The 11,242-nt window shown below is 38.6% G+C and overlaps 1 long non-coding RNA gene across 1 annotated transcript; it reads left to right on the forward strand.

Moving 5' to 3' along the window:
- The first annotated feature begins 2,791 nt into the window (after positions 1-2,791).
- Positions 2,792-7,380, forward strand: LOC145988310 (uncharacterized). The gene is made up of 4 exons (XR_014441735.1): positions 2,792-2,865; positions 3,779-3,849; positions 5,952-6,151; positions 7,283-7,380. It is a non-coding gene; the product is annotated as an uncharacterized LOC145988310 (long non-coding RNA).
- The last annotated feature ends 3,862 nt before the right edge of the window (positions 7,381-11,242 follow it).

The raw sequence follows: 11,242 nt of genomic DNA on the forward strand, positions 1-11,242 counted from the left end.
TGATGTGTCTGTGTTGGGAAAGAGTGTAGCCTAATATAGACGTACTATTACTGAACTAATTAATGTTTGAACCATATTTATTTGATAAAAATTAGTCAACTCATTTTTAGTTAATAGGAGGAACCTGTTATATTCCTCAAGATTTGAGGAAGAGTTGAACTCGAATATGACAAGTTACTTCCAATAAGAAAATTAATTAGGAGGAAACAATTTATTGATTAACTGATTTCGTGTATTTTACTTTGCTTCTCTTGGCCAATTGCGAAAGTGATGATGAGTGATGACATGATGAAATTGATGAATGCGCACTCACAAAGAACACCTATGCACAGGCCAGGATTCAAACCCATGATCCCTGCCGTCGTAGCACGCTGTGAAAATCGCACCACCGCAGAAGTCGACTGGAAGGAAACTTTGTTGTGAATTAGAATTACGACATGGAGGGGGAAATGGAATTCTGCTCGTAATTGAGCAGACACTGTCCTTTGCTTATTTCGTATTTCTGTTTCGATTCTTGAACCCCACCGTTGCGGAAAACGTAATGAATGAACATGATGATTGACAATTTGCCTACTATAGATATTGTCTGGTCTTACGGCGGGCGGCCTAAATGGGAAGTGGGGAGCGGGGAATACGCCGCAGACAAACCAGACAACAACGTCGCGGGAGGAGATGCTGCGCTCAACTCGTTCTATAGGCTGCTGCGTTTCTCATCGCGCAGGATTAGTCGCTTCACAGCTCCTCACTTCCCTTGTCAGAATGTAGGCCGCACGCCGTAAGACCAGACAAGAACTATAGCATATTTGGTATTTGCTGTACAAAGACGACTACAGTACGCTGTTAGAATTTACCGTGAAATTAACCAGTCTCCCTGTTAATTTACAGAAACGGGACGCTACCGTTTCTATTCCAATTTGAATATTTTATCACATTTAAAGATAGCTAATAATTAAAGATTGCAGTTATGTGTACCATAAATATACATTAAAAAACCGAGCGTTATTAACGATCATGGTCATTTAATGGTTATTGGGTGGCAGCGGTAACTAACGGTTTCCGACGGTCATTCCTCGGTTGTAACCAAATCATTCATGGGTAATTTCCTTTACAATATCTACTGAAACCTAACAAATGCAACATGATCAAATGATACTGTAGAAACCTAATCCAGTTGGGCAACCAATTTGAGCTCAAATTTCCTTTCCCTTCCACACACTGATTTTAATTTAGTCATTACGCTTAAGCTGTTCTTTCTTGTTTTTTTAATCCCATTTTTACGTAAAGATGGCGCAAGAGCATGTAGACAAATGTGTTCCTTGGGAACTTAAGAATATTTAGTGGCAATATATGAACTTCTTTTCTATATTTATTACAATGAAAACCATTTTAATAAGTAATATTTGTCTTGATCGTTCCTAACCGGTGGAAAAGACAGTGTACGCGTGTAAGAGAATTCGCTGAGTAACTAAAAAATTAAGTAAATATTAGTTTACACAAGAACAGGCATTGATTTGGAATTATGTAGATGTTAACCAGTATTTGAATATGCAAGATATGCCAACACAACAAGCAGAACTGTAGTGATTGATGTGAAAATAAATATAACTGTCTATGAAAAAGGTACAAAAAGAGATAGAGATATTGAAGGAGAGAGAGATAAAAGGATAGGGAATGAGGAAAGCAAGAATACAGAGGGAGAGAAACCAATAGAAAGTGCAAGTGAGATGGAAATAGAAGTAGATTAAAAGAACAAAGAGACAAAGATAGTGGACAACGGCGAGAGAAGACATACATACACGAAGGAGAGTAAAGGATAGAGAATGAGGAAATAAGAAGACAAACAGAGAAAGGTAGAAAACAAAAGGAAAGGAGAAAAGAGGAAAAGAAGGGATAAAAATGAAAAGGGACAAAGTCGACAACGACGAGAAGACACATACACACAAGCACACGCGCTCAGGAGGGAGATAAGAGGATAAAGAATGAGGAAAGAATGAAGACAAGATGAATATATTAAACAAAGGGAAAGAGAGAAAAATAGAAGAAAGATGGAAATAGATGGAGAAGAGGAGAAGAAAATGGGAAAGGACATACATAATGAACAAAAGATACAGACAGAGGGGAGATGCGAGAGAAGATAAAAGAAAAGGGAAAGATTCAGTTGACAAGGTTCTGAAGATATCTATAAATAAAGAGGAAGGATGAAAGAGAAACAAGTGAGAAGAAGGAAGATACGTAAAAAAAAGAAAGTATGAAATGGAGAGAAAGAAAGACAGGAAGAGACACAATCTTATGTATGTATTCTTTCCATGGCCTTGTTAACTGATCATAATTTGTTGTTATCCGCAGCATCTAGGTGAAAATTATCTAAGATATTACTAACTGACTTCCTTACTGTTCCATGTTGCTTGTTGCACGAGTAGTGTTTCTAATTCTGCTGATTGATTCCCAACAAAAACAAGTATAAGCGGTGAAATTTGTAACGTTTCGCTTCCTTTCATAATAACCAGACGTGTGAGTATTAATTAAAGCAAGAATAAAATTTAACATAGCATAATAGCGCAAAACTTAAGCTGGTACCATATATGAGCCAATATGGTCAACAAGTGGGCCGTGGATATGTTCGAGCCTTATCGTAAGAAATCTTGTTAATGATCAGCACGCGATGGCTAATTCCACCATAACGCCTGTAGATTTTCTCGTGTTAGGCAGCCCAAATCCACATTTCCTATCTATTGTCATGCATTTATTGTATCGTAACGAGTGGCTCAATAAATATCGACGAAGAGCCGTCGGTGGCACAGTTTCTCGCAGAGGACTTCCCAAGTAACAACAGCAACAACATACATCATGAGTGCAAAAGCATTGGTTAGTATTTCTTCTAACAAACGCTGATATAATATGGAAACATTAACGTGAGATTCCACAGTATACACAAGATGGCTCTCAGGTTATAGAAGTTCTAATTCAACCAATATATAATACAAAGATATTGAAGTTTGAAGGAATTTAAATCATGGATTTTTTATTTTATTTTATTTTATACGTGTCAGTAATTAATACACTTTTCATTTTAGAAACTTGAAAAACAAAAGGTCGTAATAGTTTTCAGCTGAACAATTTTTTAAAGGCTGAGGGATATTTAAGTACAGAATTACGGTAGTTCAATATATATCTTGTCATCACCAATAACTTGATCAAGCACATAAATGGCTCTAGAGTAAACATTGGCAACTGATAACAGTTATACGAATGTGTGTCACAATAGGTACTCATTGTCATTCACACGAAGTCTTAACTAATAACATTTGTGATTGATTGAAATTAACATTTTGCATGGGTCAGCATTTAGGCTATTAGCCCTACCACATTATACAGTGAGAAGCATAAATAGCATGAGGCAAATTGTGCATCGCAATAAGAAGTTCGAGAACTGATACACATCAGCAAAGGAGCTGACCGCCTCTACAACAGCGCAAATCTCAATTTCAGTCCCTCAAGCCACTTAAAATGCAGTGGAATTAGTGGTGGACAATTTGTCTGACCATACTTATGCATCCCACTGTAGAAGGACAAGATCTTATTTACAACAATGGTAAGATAGGTGTCCTACAATTTGGTAAAGTTTATGTTGCCTACTTTATATTCAGATAGACTAATGGAATTGGACGTATAAAGTAATATCCAAACTTTGGTACTATTAAGAGAAAATCATTGTTAGGAAATCAATAAAATACAAAGCTTATTTCAGAAATGAATTCTTTCAACAATCTATTTTCAGATGCTGTGCCTCATAGTGCTGCTTGGGGTCCTGGCGACAGTCATAGAAGCTGGCCATCACCATCACAAACAGTAAGTTATTTCAGACGAATATTAGAGAAGACTTCACGAAAAAGATAATACGGTAGCATGAACCAGATAACCTAACAATCTAACAGTGCTTTAATAATAAAAATATCTTCACCGTTATAATTAACATATCTGAAGTTTATACTTAAAATACTCATAATACTTAACTGTAGAAATTTGAGACCATAGAACTATTATCCTACATGACAAAGGAAGCTCAAAATTTACTAATATATTAATTCTCTGATATTCTATAAAAATGTGTAACACATATCTGCCATCTTCCTGTAAGAAAAGGAATTATAAATAATAAAAAATGTGAAGTTTACATAGGGAATAAATAAGAAAATACTTTGACCGTTCTGTTATTTTGGCAATGAGAATGAGCGGTGAGTTTGAGTTTTTAAGTCCACTTTATGCAGAGCTTGGCTAATCGGCCATGGACCTGCTGTTTCAAGTGGGATCAAAACTACCATGTACCTCCACCGGAACCAGGGTTCGTCATGTAATGATGAAATTGATGGCCGGTCTCCGTGGCGGAGTGGTTAGAACAGTGACGTCAGTGGTTCCGGGTTCGAATCCCGGCCTGGGCATGGGTGTTCTTTGTAAGTATTCCTTCATCATATGATCACTCATCCTCATCTTCGTGATTAGCCAAAAGTGGCATAGAAGGGAAGTAAAATAAAACAAATCAATAACAAACGCAAAAGGACAGCACACGACACTAGCCTAACGGAGTATTACACTGGCCGTTAGTTCAGACGGCTGAGCCTCCCTAGTCTGCAAAATGCAGCCCAGGGTGTGCAACGTGGAAGAGTTTTTGACATTTGGGTGCATTCGCAAAGGGTCATCCCTTACACCCGTAACCTTATCAGACATCATATAACGTACAGTTCTAGTTGATGGAATTTGTGTCTAAATTTCACAGACTGATAAATATTATCTCTTTTAATTTTGCTATTACTTGATGTCGAATCTCCACCTCTTAAGTTTAATAAGATGCATGATAATCAGATGAAACAACTGCTCCGTAAGAGCGATTTATATCCATCTCCTTCGGTGGCAAAATGATGAATCGTACAACATCCGCGCTTGGTCACCGTCGTAAGACAAAACAGACGTTGTATGTACATATGGTATTAGCGTAGGTATCTTCTATATATATATATATGTATGTATGTGTGTATGTATGTTTGTTCAGGCATAACTCTCGAACGCCTGGAGCGATTTCAACCAAACTTGGTACACATATAACTTGCAATCTGGAAAGAAATACTGTTGGGGTAAAACACCCCTGTCACCCTTAAGGGTGGGGTGGGAAGGGCTGACATGTAAAAATATTCGAAAAAGACCGATATTAGTGTGGAATCCATAGTTTTCGGAGTCGCTAAAACGAATAGTGACACTCCCAGTGCCATTCAACTCCAAGTCACCCCCGGCACTCGTAAGGGTCGGGTAGGAAGAGGTGACATGTAAAAATAATCGAAAAAGACCGATATTAGTGTGGAATCCATAGTTTTTCGGGGTCGTTAAGATGAATAGTGACATTTCCAATGCCGTTGAACTCCAAGTTCATCACCTATCGGCATGGGGGTGAGAGGGGCTGAAAAGTAAAATGTCAAAAATGACCTACATTAGTGTCGAATCCATACTTTTCGGAGTCGCTAAGCTAATTGGTGCCATTAACAATGACATTTACCTGTAAATAAAATTAGTTACATTGGCACCCCTAGGGGTAGGGGTCCAAGGGGTACATGTAAAACGACCGATATTAGTGTGGATTTCATAGTTTTCGGGGTCGCTAAGAAGAATAGTGACACTCCCAAAGCCGTTGAACTCAAAGACACCTCTGGCATCCCTAGGGGTGGGGGTGGGAAGGGAGTGACACGTTAAGTGATCTATATTAGTGCGTGATCCTTAGTTTTCGGGGTCGGTAAGATGAATGGTGACACTCCAATGCAGTTCAACTGACAGTTCATTTTACACTATTGTTAGAATTCATTATTTTCCTGTCTAATGGAAGATTGGGATAAATAAATACCCGGGCAACGCCGGGCAATCAGCTAGTATTGTTATATTTCTCAAGGTAAATAATCTTTTTTCAGCATCAAACATCATCCGAAACATTACCACCACGATCATCCGTACCACCATATCCATAAGCATCACCACGAACACAAGCACGTCGAGTCCCACCACCATGTGCACCACAAGAAGAAGGACACCCACGAGCACAAGGTGGAGCACCACAAGCACTGGCACTGAGGTGGTGCGGGCTGCAAAGGACTCTTAGGACACTCAACAGGTACGTAGGCTGGTAATCGCAGAACCTTAAATGTGTCAATTAATGCAAATGATCAATGCAATAACATATTAACGTGTATGGACTTGTACCCGAAATACAAGAAAAACTGCAAGTGACAATAAAAAAAAACAACTATCGAACCCGTGATCCCTTGATGATAAGTCAAGGGCACCACTACGTTACCACTAGATTTGTGTCACGCAAATATTAATTAAATTTATGTGACGGAGTTAAGAATTCATTCAGATGATCCGTCAGTCAAAGTACTGACACGTAAAGAGAGTTTTTAAAAAATAAAATCGCTTTACAGAATTTATGAACTGCATAGTTCATGACCTTTTGAAACATCATTTAAAGAGGTTACAAATATGAAAAGAGAACAAGATTGAACTCTTGCGCCATCTAAACTTCTAAAATATGAACTTTCTTTAAATCGCCATGATCTTTGAATTGATCAAGGTTTTTGGTGATTTAAAGGACTTTTAAATATACAAGAGTGAAGAGTTATAATTTTGTATGTTATACAAGGAGTGTTACCACCGAAATTGATATGTTGAAGTTGCGGTTACTATATATTTAGGTATTTATTTTCACTGTAATTTTAATATGTGCATCAACCCCGGATAAATTTTGTGTAAGACAGCAAATAACACATATCAATTACATATCAACTACAGTTTCCATATAACATGTATCCAATAATCACACGTGGTCCTGTGGCCGAATGGTTAGCACATCGCGCTGCAACGCCAAGGGTCCCGGGTTCGATTCCCGCTCGGGCTTGGTTGTTTGTGAATGTCCATTCATCAATTTCATCACTCATCCCCATCGTCGCAAATTAGCCAAGAGGCACAAAACGCAAAGTAAAATAAACTAAATCAATCAATCAATAATAAATCAAACCAATAATCACATGCAAGGCATATAAACATATAATTCATCCTTCCTTCAAATTGGCATATAAGTGGTAACATCCTTCTGGCCCTCCCTGTAGCTATATTGTTACTTTGAATTTTCATATTTACATGTGTTGCATACTCAATTATGTGAGTCCATAGCAGTAGTTAACTAACATAATATGGAAACCCAAGTAACCTACATGAATTTTAATGTTTATAATTTATCTTTCAGAATTCTGGGACACCTTGCTTCTCCTTCAACAAATTCGCTTCCTCTGTTATCATTCATTCTTGTACAAAATTTCACAGAATAAATAATTTTTCTAGATACGATATTTTTTTACTCTTGTAACTTACCACAACTTGTGTTGCTAAACTCTCATTTTAGAGAGGTCTAAAATTAATATGAAAGAGATTTAGCTTTCTAAGAGCTAGATTTAGGAAGGCATTATCGATCTGAATCAAGACCCTAGTGATAATCTCTGTAACGAATATGAAATTAATATTTTTATAGGCGGATCCATATTTTTTTCTGGCGGAGGCACAGAATATGGTGTATGCCAGGTTTGGGCAACTCGCGTGCACTGGTGGAGGTTTGGGGAGCGATATGTGCACCATTCTTGTTCTAGTGCACAGGAGAGCTCTTTCAAACAAATAGGTTAAGTATATTGCAAGATGTAATATTGAAAATATGGGTAGATATTTCAATGTATTAAACGTATTCACGTGAAACAAACTGTTCCCATTACATCAGGTGTTAGGACATCTTCCATTCTTGGTGGAAAATATTGTTTTATGGATTTATGTTCAGATAAAATACTCAGGACTGGACTCTGTTTCAAGTGGTACCCGAACCATTGTACAATCAATGTGCCTCCAGTAGGAACTACACTTTCTCAGACGAAACTGGCTCAAACGTCCTGAAGATTCGACCTTCTGGAATACATACTTTGTTCCCATCAATGTAAATATACGTACAATCTATTTCATTGCAGTATTCATTGAGGATCTCTCCGATATCATAATTTAAACGCTGTTTCCTTCATTCTACGGTTGGAAGAGTCCCAATTAGCCTATTTGTGCTAAACTTTGTTTTCTCCCTTGACTGTCTGGAGAAATATATCATACAATGGAGTTGAAAGGTTCTATTTTATTTCTCGAACATTTATGTTCTTTGGGACTTAACTTTTTCATTACATTTTCTTAGTCATCAGTGTGGGAGGGGCCCTTCCCCCCCCCCCGCTAAATCCGCCAAAGACAATTACTACACAAGAGGAACAAACGATAGAATTATTATTACCGTCACGAATTTTAAATTATACTATTCACATTGAGATCAGCCCTACGAATTCGCCTAGGGCAGCAAAGCCCATCTAAAAAATTCCTGCTTTCAAAAAACCTCTATGATATTCCAACTTCTGAGAAGATCTAATGTATTTAGACTTCTTTCTAGGATCGTTCCAGCGAATCTTCATGCGGTTTTGTTTCTTTGCTGTCTACGATAGAAAATTAGGCTTACAATGCAATGAAACTATCACAGATTCGTACACAACAGTGATAGCAAAACACACGAAAACGCACTTGAAAGCTTTAGAGTAGATGTAATTTTTCGGAAGGATAAAAGTTGTCGAGCCTGTTCTTTGCTGGTACATGCCAAGGGACCAGCGTACACATGAATTAAGACAAAACTAACTCTTAGCTCGTTTATACAGGGAGGGCCAAAAAGATGTTACCACTTATCAGTGGCGTAGCGTTATAGTACGCCCGTACGCCCGGCGTTCCCAGATTTAAAATTTAAAAAATGCTAAAATGCTGTGATTATAAAGTAAAACGTGACTAATTTCATATATGTTTGACCTTCATGGCATTATAATAGCTATTTTTTGCGATCCGCTTGCAACGCTCCACTCTCAACACTCGTTCTAGCATCCCTTTTCAATGCCTGTCCCGGCCGGACGCCGAGCAGGTTCGGCGTACAGGACTCCTACATCCCTTGCTGCCTTTATGGAGGGAAAGCTTCCATTTCTACAGCACGCGCGTAAATGGGCTCTCTTACGCCGGCGTACGAGAGGTCTACCGTGATTGGTTCATGTGACCTTTCCTGCCTTCTGAAGCAGACGACAGCGGCAGAATTCCTACCCGGTTCTTTTCTCTTCGCGCTCATGCAACTCGTGCTATGTGATGCTACAATACGCAATATTGACTGACGTAACTTTACCAATCTCAAATATACTGTTTCTTAATGGCCACTGCATTGTATGATTTATCGCACGAACAGCGATGTGCATTAGAAACTAAAAGATCAACACAGTTTTTGTGAAGTAAGTTGGTGAAGTCCTCGTGGTAGAAATTCAGCCTGTTGCTGCTCTACCACTTAACCCGCAAAACTATTAATTTTTTTTATTGTATTTTTTCGTTATTATCTAACTGCTTAATATTGTGTCAATGGAAATGTTTAGCATTCATTTGAAAACTCTTAACATCGAATGGTCTCTGGACAAAATTATTTTAAAATGTTTATCAGCATTCTCAAGATGTAATAAACAGTGGTCTGAATTACTAATCGGCACTGTTACGTCAGTAGAGTGTACGATATTTGGATCATCCACTCTGCTTTGCACAGTGCGCCAAGACGACAGAGGTCCCTGGTTCGAATCCCAGCGTGAGCACGGGTGTTCTTTGTCAGTGTCCCTTCATCAATATCATCACTCATATTCATATTCGCGATTAACCAAAAGTGGTAGAAAAGCGAAGTAAAATAAACCAAATCAATGAGTAGTTGGATCAACCACAACAATGACGTCTGCTGTTGTGCAGAGGCGCTTGTGATTCAGGTAGGTTTTCTAATGACTTGCGTCATGCAGAAAGGTTTAAAACACCAGAGTTCAAAACATTTGTGGCATAGTGAGGCATCTAATTGTCTAGCTAAAACATGCATGGATGATGTTTTGTTGAAAACCCAGCTGACGTCAGGCAAATAAACAGTACCTGTGGCGATTAATACCATAAGTAAGTTATTAAGCAAGAAAGGGCCGACCCTTCCTTCGGACTTGGCGTTCCCAATTGAAATGTTCATGCTACGCCACTGCCACTTATATGTCAATTTGTAGCATGTGTGCATCGAGAACGGTGGCATATGTAGGACAAGGTTGTTGCAGGTGTTTACTGAACTGAACTGCATCCTTGAGATACACTTTGTACCATTCACATACCTACATACATACACATATGTAAATTACAGTGAAAATAAATACTTAAAAACATACTAACCGTAACCTCGGCATATCAAATTCAGTGGTAACAACTCTTTGGCCCTGTCTGTATAATGCTGTTTGTCGATATTGAAATACAGCGGAAAATATGATGTGCTTGTATTTAGAAAAATGGCATTATGGGATTAATCTGTAAAAGCTTTCCAACTTCTCACTCTTTAAATGCAAGCGGCTACCTTGTCCTCACACCCTTGGAGTAATCGAAATGTATGTTTTAAAAAGTTATTGAATAAAGTCATGTTTAAAAAAAACTTCATTTATTTGGTCTTCTTTCATATGCAATGCTGAAATTGGAGCAGAAACCACTGTCTGGATAACTCTGCAGGATAAATAGACGCCGTTCTGCTTTCGCGGTAATAGCCACAACGCCGAGGCTGTTTTCAGTGCGATATTTGAAATTATGTCCTGCTTTTAATACGAGGGTAAATCGAAAAGATTTTGCACCTATTTCTTTTTCAGGCGAAATATTAGTGTGATTGAGAAACCAAGATATACGAAATGCAGGCGACGTATGAGGACAAGTGTCTAGCTTTGAGAAGTGTCCGGTGGTGGTGTTGCGAGTTCGAAAATGGCCGAGCAAACCTTCATGACAATCAGCGATAGATGGTCACAACAGGGCCATCGACAGACTTCAGTCATTCCAATGGGAGATTCTGGAACATGGACCGTACAGTCCAGACCTCGCTCCCAGTAATTTCCTCGTGTTCGGTCCACTGAAGAAGTTCCTGTCAGGCCAAAGGTTCATTTGCGACGACGAAGCGAAGACCGCTGTCCGTCGGTGGTTCCACGATCCACAGGCCGAATTATGCAACAGCGGCATCTCCATACTAGTGGTGCGATGTGACAAATGCCTAAACCACTGTAGTGACTATGTGGAATAATAGTGAAAGGTACATAGAACAAGTCTTATATTTTGATTT

This window comes from Lepisma saccharinum, chromosome 5 (assembly GCF_977018435.1).
Source record: "Lepisma saccharinum chromosome 5, izLepSacc3.1, whole genome shotgun sequence".
NCBI classification, from domain to species: Eukaryota; Metazoa; Arthropoda; class Insecta; order Zygentoma; family Lepismatidae; genus Lepisma; species Lepisma saccharinum.